Below are 11669 nucleotides of genomic sequence, written 5' to 3' on the forward strand. Positions count from 1 at the left end.
CGCATAGTTTAATTGAGTAGTTTTATTCTTATAAAAAAAATCATTTTTTAAATGATTAATGGGAATTCGTGGCCATTACAACATCAATCTAGTAAGTATGAATTGTTGTTGAGTTATCTCTCTTTGTTTCTTGAGACGTTTTTCAAAAAGGTGAGCGAGACAGTTACTTCTCGGATACACAGAAAATTTGATTTTCCTATTTAAAAATAAAACAGTTTGATTTAGTTGTTTATTCTTATAAAAAATCATTTTTGAAATGGTTTATGGGAATTCATAGGCATTACAACATAAGTATTGTAAGTATGAATTGCTGTTCTGTAATATCTCTTATTTTCTTAAGAGGCTTTTGAAAAAGATGGGCGAGACAGTTACTTCTCGGATACACAGAAAATTTGATTTTCTTATTTAAAAATAGAACTACCTGATCAATTTGCTTGATTTTTGGAATATGCTATTTTCTTTCCTTCATACAGATTTTTCTTTATTTTTGTTTTTTTTTTTAATATAGAGGGAATTCTAGACAAGAAACAAAAATTTAACAGTGAAACCAAAAAAAAAAAAAAAAATTGCTCAGCATCAAATTTAAGTTATACATTTTTTAATGTGTATTAAAGTATTAAACAATATTTCTGATTTTGAGATAAGGATTGGCAACTCGTATTATTAGGATTCATTTTATTTTATTTCTGAATCACCACTTATCAAGACCTGAAGGCTACTTGAGGATAATGGTTACTGAATGCAAGGTGGTAGTGTAGTAATTCTTAATAGTGTAAATTGTGTGTCGGTCGACACTAACCCTATTCGGGTTTAACTGGCTTCCTCCAAAGGAGGAAGTTCCATGGGAGTATGGAATTCACATGCGGTCCCCAGTCGCATGTATATCCCCGTTAGGTGTCGACATCCTCCTACATACAGCACCTGGTCTTCCCAAAGTGGTCACCCATTTTAGTAATGACCAGGCTCAACGTTGCTTAACTTCGGTGATTTAATGGGAACCGGTGTGTCAACGTGATTATGCCGTACATAAAGTGTGTAAATTGGGTAGAATTTTATTATTTACGGGGACGGCTCATCAAGAACTTGTTTACGTTGGATTTAAAGGTGACTATGTTGTATTCAACTGGGAAGCAGGCCAGCGGAACAGTGTTCTACAGGCGGATAGTTCTGCGAAAGAAGCTTAGTTTATAGAATCTGCGTTTAGATTTAGGCACAGAGTGGAAGAAATTGTTGATATGGGTTGTAGCTTGATGAGTGCTCAGTGTGAAAGTTTTGTTGGGGGGGGGGGGACCATAGATAGAAACTCAGTCGAACACTTGCCTTGAAAATAACGATATAGCATAGACAATCTCGAAATGTCTCTTCTGTGTGAAAGAGGTTGCAGAGAAAAGAGAGGGCGTTACTTACCAGGTTTCGAAGGTGGTTTTGAACTCTATCAACAGTACTCCATTTTAGGGCATACCTGGCTCTTACACAGATAGAGGATTGCATCGGCAGTGAAATACCTACTGGAGCGATAGAGTGATCCAACCATTTTTCCAGCGATATTGGCAACAGATTTGATGTATGTGTTCCGTTTCATATCAGAAGTGAATGTCAATCCCAGAAGCTTGTCAAGGCATAGAGCTTCCCCAAAACGAGAGCCATTTATTTCAATTGGGGGCGTGATTGGGGGTCAGAGCAATTATGATAAAAGGAGAGAAGCTTAATTTTCGATGCATTGAACACCCACTTTCTGGCCACCACCTAAAAAAAAAGATGGCGACTCTCTCACGTCACCGGTGGATATTCCCATCTAAAAGAGGGGTTACGAAGGGAACTTTCTTAACCCCCTCCTCCCTTCTCTCGCTCATCTATCTATCTTTATTCCAACTGTGTTGTCGTACTTGAAAGAATACCGACTACTTTTTTTAAGGCAAAGGAAATCTGGAGTTGGAAAGGAAATAAAAATTGACCCTAGATAGATAACTAGACAGAGAGAGATAGGTAAATGGCAAAAGAGAACCGACCCAAATGAGATAAATTAATAAATTCTCAGAAAATAATATTGTGCTACATAGTTCAATACAAATAATAAAATCACGTTTTAAAAGACAATCATTAATTTACTCCTTTAGTCCAGCACCTCTTGACATATATTTTTTTTGCCCTGTTTCTTTCGAAGGTCCCTTTTTTATGTAAAATTTCGCTAGCCTCTTTCATTGGTGAAAAACTGCTACACATCAAAATAACTACAAGTTTCTTTCTTATGACAATTATCATACGTTATGATATTCCAAAACGAGGCTACGTCAAAGCGAGGTCACTCTCATATTCACTACGTGCAATGAAAGGGAGATAACTTCGACAAGACTTAATAAGACAATGCATAAAAGAAATCACTATTTTGTTTTGCATGTAAAAAGTTATGTCTTCCTTAAAATGACTTTTTTTTTTTTACATAGGCATCAGTGTTCTTATTTTTCCCCTGTTTCTTTCGAATGTTCCCTTTTTCATGTAATGTTTTGCTGACTTCTTTCTTTGATGAAGAACTGCTGCGTATTGAAATTACCGCAAGTTTCTTTCTCACATCAACGATCATATATCAGCCTAATAATATTCGAAAACAGGGCTCAATCCTTGGACCTTTATTATTCCTGATATTAATAAATAACCTTCCTGATAAAATAATCTCTGAGATGGGTATATTTGCTGACGACACCACGTTCTACAACAGGCACGAGGGGAAAATGAATGAACACATATCCAAAGCAATGGTGGAAACACTAGAGGAAGACCTCCAGTCTGTAGCGGAATGAGATCAAAAATGGATGATAACGTTCAATGCTACTAAGACTAAGTTCGTTTTCTTTAATAATTACAAGAAAAATTCTCAAACACCATTTATTTATTTTTATAATTTAAAAGATAAATGTTCATTTTAGCCAGTTGGATGATCACATTCAATGCTGCCAAGACTAAACTTGTTTCCTTCAATAATTACAAGAAACCTTCTCAACCACCAATAGCCATGACTAAAGATACAATACCTGAAAGTACTTTGTTCAAACTCCCCGGGTTAACGTTCACAACGCTGCTGCGAAGAAGGTGGGCGGTATTTATTTGCTCCCCCACCGAGCAAATTAGGCACAAGGCCGATTTTTAAAGTGAGGAGTGAAGTGGAGGGGGGAAGGGAAAAGGGGGACCAGCTCCCGAGAGGTGGGAAATGGGAGCTGGATAGTGATTTGCCAGCTGGCCCCTGTAGGGTTGCCCCTACATGGACCAGAAGATTGCCGCAAGGGCAATGGTCTTTGCTTGCAGCATCTGCCGGAACAGACACCACACTTTGATCGTCTTTGCTTGCAGCATCATACTACACTTTGATCTTGGCCCAAAGGCCACAAAAGTCCTCCCCTGCGGGGAAGGTGGGCTCTCTCTTCTGTGCTAGAAAGTTACTAAAGCTTAAAAGTATCCTGCACTTCTATAAGGCCACCATTCGCCCATGTATGGAATACTGTATTTTAATTGTGGATGCTCCAACAAACTACAAGTCCATGTACCCCCTTGACATAAATACCCCGGAAAAATTCAAAAAACCCGACAAGCATCAAATTCAACCCCTACACAGACAGTAGAGATCCTTCAGTGTAAGAAAGACTTCTACTCTAATAGTTTCTTCCCCAGAACTGCTAGACTCTGGAATTCCCATCCGGGTTCCTGCTTCCCCAACTGTACTGACATGCAGAAGTTCAAGTGTAATGTGAACAGACATCTTGCTGCACAACTCCCAAAATAGTATCCCTGATACTTATGTCCCTGATAGTAAGCCCCTATATCAAAGTAGCCCTGTGCCTTGTTTTGGGTGAAAACGTAATTTAAAAAAAAAGCTACATTAAAGGGAGGTCACTCTCATATTCTTGTCCAGGATTGCCAGATTGAAGTTTTTAAAGCCAAATTTTGCGATTTCAGCATTATTTTAAACAGCAGTTTGGTCTTATGAAATTGTATTTGGCCTTTTTTTTAAAGCGTAACGTAGACTAATTAAGGAAGGAACAGAATATTATATAGATTTTACTTTATTATATAGATAAAAATATTACACAGAGTTTACTTTATTACATAGATAAAAATATTATATAGATTTTACTTTATTATATAGATAAAAATATTATATAGATTTTACTTTATTATAGAGATAAAATATAATATAGATTTTACTTTATTATATAGATAAAAATATTATATAGATTTATCTTTATTATATAGATAAAAATATTATATAGAGTTTACTTTATTATATAGATAAAAATATTATATAGATTTTACTTTATTATATAGATAAAAATATTATAAAGAGTTTACTTTATTATATAGATAAAAATATAATATAGATTTTACTTTATTGTATAGATAAACATATTATATAGATTTTACTTTATTATATAGATAAAAATATTATATAGATTTTACTTTATTATATAGATAAAAATATTATAGATGTTTTACTTTATTATATAGATAAAAATATTATATAGATTTTACTTTATTATATAGATAAAAATATTATAGAGATTTTACTTTATTATATAGATAAATTATTATATAGATTTTACTTTATTATATAGATAAAAATATTATACAGATTTTAGTTTATTATATAGATTAAAATATTATATAGATTTTACTTTATTATATAGATAAAAATATTATATAGATTTTACTTTATTATATAGATAAAAATATTATATAGATTTTACTTTATTATATAGATAAAATATTATAAAGAGTTTACTTTATTATATAGATAAAATATTATATAGATTTTACTTTATTATATAGATAAAAATATTATCTAGATTTTACTTTATTATATAGATAAAAATATTATAAAGAGTTTACTTTATTATATAGATAAAAATATTATATAGATGTTACTTTATTATATAGATAAAAATATTATATAGATTTTACTTTATTATATAGATAAAAATATTATATAGATTTTACTTTATTATATAGATAAAAATATTATATAGATTTTACTTTATTATATAGATGAAAATATTATATAGATTTTACTTTATTATATAGATGAAATATTATATAGACTTTGATTTATTATATAGATAAAATATTACACAGAGTTTACTTTATTATATAGATAAAATATTATATAGATTTTACTTTATTATATAGATAAAAATATTATAAAGAGTTTACTTTATTATATAGATAAAAATATTACATAGATTTTACTTTATTATATAGATAAAAATATTATAAAGAGTTTACTTTATTATATAGATAAAAATATTATATTGATTTTACTTTATTATATAGATAAAAATATTATATAGAATTTAGTTTATTATATAGATAAAAATATTATAAAGTGTTTACTTTATTATATAGATAAAAATATAATATAGATTTTACTTTATTGTATAGATAAAAATATTATATAGATTTTACTTTATTATATAGGTAAAAATATTATATAGATTTTACTTTATTATATAGATAAAAATATTATAGATGTTTTACTTTATTATATAGATAAAAATATTATATAGATTTTACTTTATTACATAGAGAAAAATATTATATAGATTTTACTTTATTATATAGATAAAAATATTATATAGATTTTACTTTATTATATAGATAAAAATATTATATAGATTTTACTTTATTATATAGATAAAAATATTATAGAGATTTTACTTTATTATATAGATAAAAATATTATATAGATTTTACTTTATTACATAGATAAATATTATATAGATGTTACTTTATTATATAGATAAAAATATTACACAGAGTTTACTTTATTATATAGATAAAAATATTATATAGATTTTACTTTATTATATAGATTAAAATATTATATAGATTTTACTTTATTATATAGATAAAAATATTATATAGATTTTACTTTATTATAAAGATAAAACATTACACAGAGTTTACTTTATTATATAAATAAAAATATTATATAGATTTTACTTTATTATATAGATAAAAATATCATATAGATTTTACTTTATTATATAGATACAATATTATATAGATTTTACTTTATTATATGGATAAAAATATTATATAGATTTTACTTTATTATATAGATGAAATATTATATAGATTTTAGTTTATTATATAGATAAAAATATTATATAGATTTTGCTTTATTATAAAGATAAAAATATTAAACAGAGTTTACTTTATTATATAGACAAAATATTATATAGATTTTACTCTATTATATAGATAAAATATCACACAGAGTTTACTTTATTATATAGATAAAAATATTATATAGATTTTACTTTATTATATAGATAAAATATTATATAGATTTTACTTTATTATATAGATAAAATATTATATAGATTTTACTTTATTATATAGATAAAATATTATATAGATTTTACTTTATTATATAGATAAAAATATTATATAGATTGTACTTTATTATATAGATAAAAATATTATAAAGAGTTTACTTTATTATATAGATAAAAATATTATATAGATTTTACTTTATTATATAGATAAAAATATTATAAAGAGTTTACTTTATTATATAGATAAAAATATTATATAGATTTTACTTTATTGTATAGATAAACATATTATATAGATTTTACTTTATTATATAGATAAAAATATTATATAGATTTTACTTTATTATATAGATAAAAATATTATAGATGTTTTACTTTATTATATAGATAAAAATAATGTATAGATTTTACTTTATTATATAGATAAAATATTATAGAGATTTTACTTTATTATATAGATAAATTATTATATAGATTTTACTTTATTATATAGATAAAAATATTATACAGATTTTAGTTTATTATATAGATAAAAATATTATATAGATTTTACTTTATTATATAGATAAAAATATTATATAGATTTTACTTTATTATATAGATAAAAATATTATATAGATTTTACTTTATTATATAGATAAAATATTATAAAGAGTTTACTTTATTATATAGATAAAATATTATATAGATTTTACTTTATTATATAGATAAAAATATTATATAGATTTTACTTTATTATATAGATAAAAATGTTATAAAGAGTTTACTTTATTATATAGATAAAAATATTATATAGATGTTACTTTATTATATAGATAAAAATATTATATAGATTTTACTTTATTATATAGATAAAAATATTATATAGATTTTACTTTATTATATAGATAAAAATATTATATAGATTTTATTTATTATATAGAATAAATATTATAAAGAGTTTACTTTTTTATATAGATAAAAATATTATATTGATTTTACTTTATTATATAGATAAAAATATTATATAGATTTTACTTTATTATATAGATAAAAATATTATAAACAGTTTACTTTATTATATAGATAAAAATATTATATAGATTTTACTTTATTATATAGATAAAAATATTATAAAGAGTTTACTTTATTATATAGATAAAAATATAATATATATGTTACTTTATTATATAGATAAAAATATTATATAGATTTTACTTTATTATATAGACAAAAATATTATATAGATTTTACTTTATTATATAGAAAAAATATTATATAGATTTTACTTTATTATATAGATAAAAATATTATATAGATTTTACTTTATTATATAGATAAAAATATTATATAGATTTTACTTTATTATATAGACAAAAATATTATATAGATTTTACTTTATTATATGGATAAAAATATTATAAAGATTTTACTTTATTATATAGATAAAAATATTATATAGATTTTACTTTTTTATATAGATAAAATATTATATAGATTTTACTTTATTATATAGATAAAAATATTATATAGATTTTACTTTATTATATAGATAAAAATATTATAAAGATTTTGCTTTATTATATAGATAAAAAATATTATATAGATTTTACTTCATTATATAGATAAAATATTATATAGATTTTACTTTATTATATAGATAAAATATTATACAGATTTTACTTTATTACATAGATAAAAGTATTATACAGATTTTACTTTATTATATAGATAACAATATTATATAGATTTTACTTTATTATATAGATAAAATATTATATAGATTTTACTTTATTATATAGATAAAAATATTATATAGATTTTACTTTATTATATAGATAAAATATTATATAGATTTTACTTTATTATATAGATAAAATATTATATAGATTTTGTATAGACAAAAAATATTATATAGATTTTACTTTATTATATAGATAAAAATATTATATAGATTTTACTTTATTATATAGATAAAAATATTATACATATTTTACTTTATTATATAGATAAAATATTATATAGATTTTACTTTATTATATAGATAAAATATTATATAGATTTTGTATAGACAAAAAATATTATATAGATTTTACTTTATTATATAGATAAAAATATTACACAGATTTTACTTTATTATATAGATAAAAATATTATACATATTTTACTTTATTATATAGATAAAAATATTTTATAGATTTTACTTTATTACATAGATAAAAATATTATATAGATTTTACTTTATTATATAAATAAAAATATTATACAGATTTTTACTTTATTATATAGATTAAATATTATACAGATTTTACTTTATTATATAGATATATATATATAAAATTTTACTTTATTATATAGATATATATATATAAAATATTATATAGATTTTTCTATATTATATAGATAAAAATATTATATAGATTTTAAATCATCATTTAAACATTTATGAAACATTCAGAAACGTTTTGGCTATCAGTAAGTGACTTCAATACGTTTCCAGACTTTTTCCTTATGGGCATTTATATTGATAGTACACACGTGAAACTCCAGTCTTCTTTGAAGTAATCTCCTCCGGCTGCAATGCACTTGTACCCTCCCAACAACTTCTGGAAGGCCCCATGGAAATCCTCTTATGTGGGCCTGTCAATGATCCTCATCACAGCCTCTTTCATCTCCTCAATTGTTTCATAACGACAGCCTCTAAGATTTTCCTTGAGCTTAGGGAATAACCAAAAGTACAGGGAGCAAGGTCTGGACTATAGGGAGGTTAAGGAATTGTCTTGATGTACATCTTGGTCAAATAGTTTGTGATAAGGACGGAGTTGTTTACGGGTGCATTGTCCTGGTGGAAATGCTACTGACCCGATTTGTGCTCCATCAGCTGCCTCAGATCTTCAGGATCACATTTGGCGCCATGTGTAATTTGCTGGATGTATGTGGATCTAGGTCATCCTAGGCCGTGGAGTCAACAGCAATACATTTCTCACCAGCTCTTGTTTGCTCCTATAGCAGTGACCAGCAAATTATAGATGTTACTCCCCGATGCTAGTTGATATGGCAGGTAGGTTGCCATAAAGTTGCTGCTTCACGGGAGGATCTTGCCAAGATAGATTTAACACTGTTCATAGCATATGGGTGTTTTTTTTTTTTTTGTTTTTTTTTACACAGTGATCACCACTTCTCAAGGCCCGGAAGCCACTCAGGGATAAGGGTTATTGCAAGTACATTACGTTAGTGTGGAGATTTGATGGAGTGTTTACTTAAGGGGGCGGTTCATTAGGAATTTGTTAACATTAGACTTGAAGACATCCAAGTTGTAGTCCGGAGGGAAGCAGGCAGACGGAACAGAGTTCCACAGGCGTGCAGTTCTAAGAAAGAAGCTTTGTTCATGGAATCCGCGTTTTGATTTAGGCACAGATATAGAGTGGGGGAAATTTTTCACAGTGGATTCAGCTAGACGGGTGTTTTTCGTGAAAGATTGGCGAGGGGGGACCAGGGATTGGAGTTCAGACGAGCACCTGCCATGAAAATAACGATAAAACAAGGATAGGCTCGCAACGTCTCTTCTGTGAGAGAGGGGTTGCAGGGTAGAGAAAAGGGAATCCCCCACTAAGCCACGAAGTCTATTTTGTACTCTGTCAAGGCATGATAGGCTGTTTTTGGCAGCTCCTGCCCAGATATGGCAACAGTATTCCATCCTTAGACGTGCCGTCTACCTTTCTTTCCAATCTTTTAGTGAGTGTCCAGGTTGTAGCATCATAAACAGGAGCAGACTCTGTCACTGCTCTGAAGAATTACCTTTTTAGTTTGTCAGCCTTGAAGTCCATGTCGACCGCAACTTATTCATTGCAGCCCATGTTTTTGAGATGCGAATTTCGATATCTCTCTCCGTGGAACTTATATTGCTGGCCAGGTACGTAAACTCAATGACTTCTTTCAGCGTTGTTCCATTTAGAGCTTTTGTCGCCCCCTTCACATTGAAAGTTATGAACTTTGTCTTATTCGTATTAACGTAAAGACCAATGTTATTTGCAGACTTTTCGAGCTCACGCAACAGCGTTTGCACATCATCAGTGTTATTCATGAATTCAACCATTTTTCAATCAAACCTATTGATTGCCAGCTCTAATTAGGGACACATCACAGTGCACTAGAAGAAAGCTTCACATGCCTCCCCACAGTGACTTAATCCACAATACAATCTAGTCTACATTGCACTGTAGAGAACCTATTGTTGATTTTATAAAATTATTTTTTTATATATAATGGCTTGAATTAGCAAAAGTATCATGGTTTAATTGTGCCCTAAACAGAAACATTCATTTTGAATGCACCCCTGTCATATTAAAGAGCCTGCTGTTGATTTTATATGCCAGGCATTTCTGCTTATACGGTAATAAAACTTCTTAAATGCAGTTTTGAGGTTAGGCTGTATAAGGCGTTAACTTTAGTTAAAATCGCATGTTACTTCTTTCATTCGATTTTTTTGATTATCGATACTTATCAAAGACATTCTGATACAAAACTTATCTAAGAACATTGCCAGACACATAAAGTACATTTGTGTGTATATGTATATCTCTCTCCATGGAACTTATGTTTCTGTCCATGTAGTTAAACTCAGTGACTTGTTTCAATGCTGTTTCATCTAGAACTTTGATCTTTCTCTCCGCATTGAAAGTCATAAACTTTGTCTTAGCCGCATTAATGTAAAGACCGATGTCATTTGCAAACTTTTCGAGCTCACATAACAGCATTTGCGCATCAGCAATGTTATTAGCGAACAAAGCAATATCGTTTGAGCGTCAGTTATGTGTGCTGATGGAGAGCACCTGCTTCTGTATTCATTTAAAGTGAAACCCAGTGCACACAAAGGCCATCTGAAATAGGATTGTTAATCAATGTCAAAAAATCGGTTTTCTTCAGAATCCTCTCCCCATATTTTTAGGGCCAGAGGATGCGAAACGGACTCAATCACTCGCATACCAGGGACCATATCAGAAGGTAATGGATATGTGTTACCCTTGTATCTATCATTTTCCTTAGTTTGTCCTTTAGTCCTCACATTCCATGGGCGATGTTTCTGACAAAGGGGAAAGTATTGCTGTTTTCTGGGTCAGAAACTAATCATATTACACTAGCTTGGGTGCCCGGCGTTGCCCGGGTGTTTAGAGGTGTGTGTTGACAAAAAAAAAGAAGAAAAGTGGTAGTAGGCAGGCAGGCAGGCAGGCTCGAATCTGTACCGCGAAGGAGGAAAAGAACATGAAAAAAAACCCAGAACATTACGTCTTTGCTGTTGCGTCCATCTCCAAACTGGGAGTGGCAAAGGTTTAAATTAAGGCTAATAAATCAAAAAGAGGGGAT

General features: G+C 27.6%; 1 pseudogene; it reads right to left on the reverse strand.

Moving 5' to 3' along the window:
- Nucleotides 1–909: 909 nt before the first annotated feature.
- Nucleotides 910–1028, reverse strand: LOC145267366 (5S ribosomal RNA; annotated as a pseudogene).
- Nucleotides 1029–11669: the final 10641 nt, after the last annotated feature.

This window comes from Euprymna scolopes, chromosome 42 (assembly GCF_053919585.1).
Source record: "Euprymna scolopes isolate OS-2025 chromosome 42, ASM5391958v1, whole genome shotgun sequence".
Lineage (NCBI taxonomy): Eukaryota > Metazoa > Mollusca > Cephalopoda > Sepiida > Sepiolidae > Euprymna > Euprymna scolopes.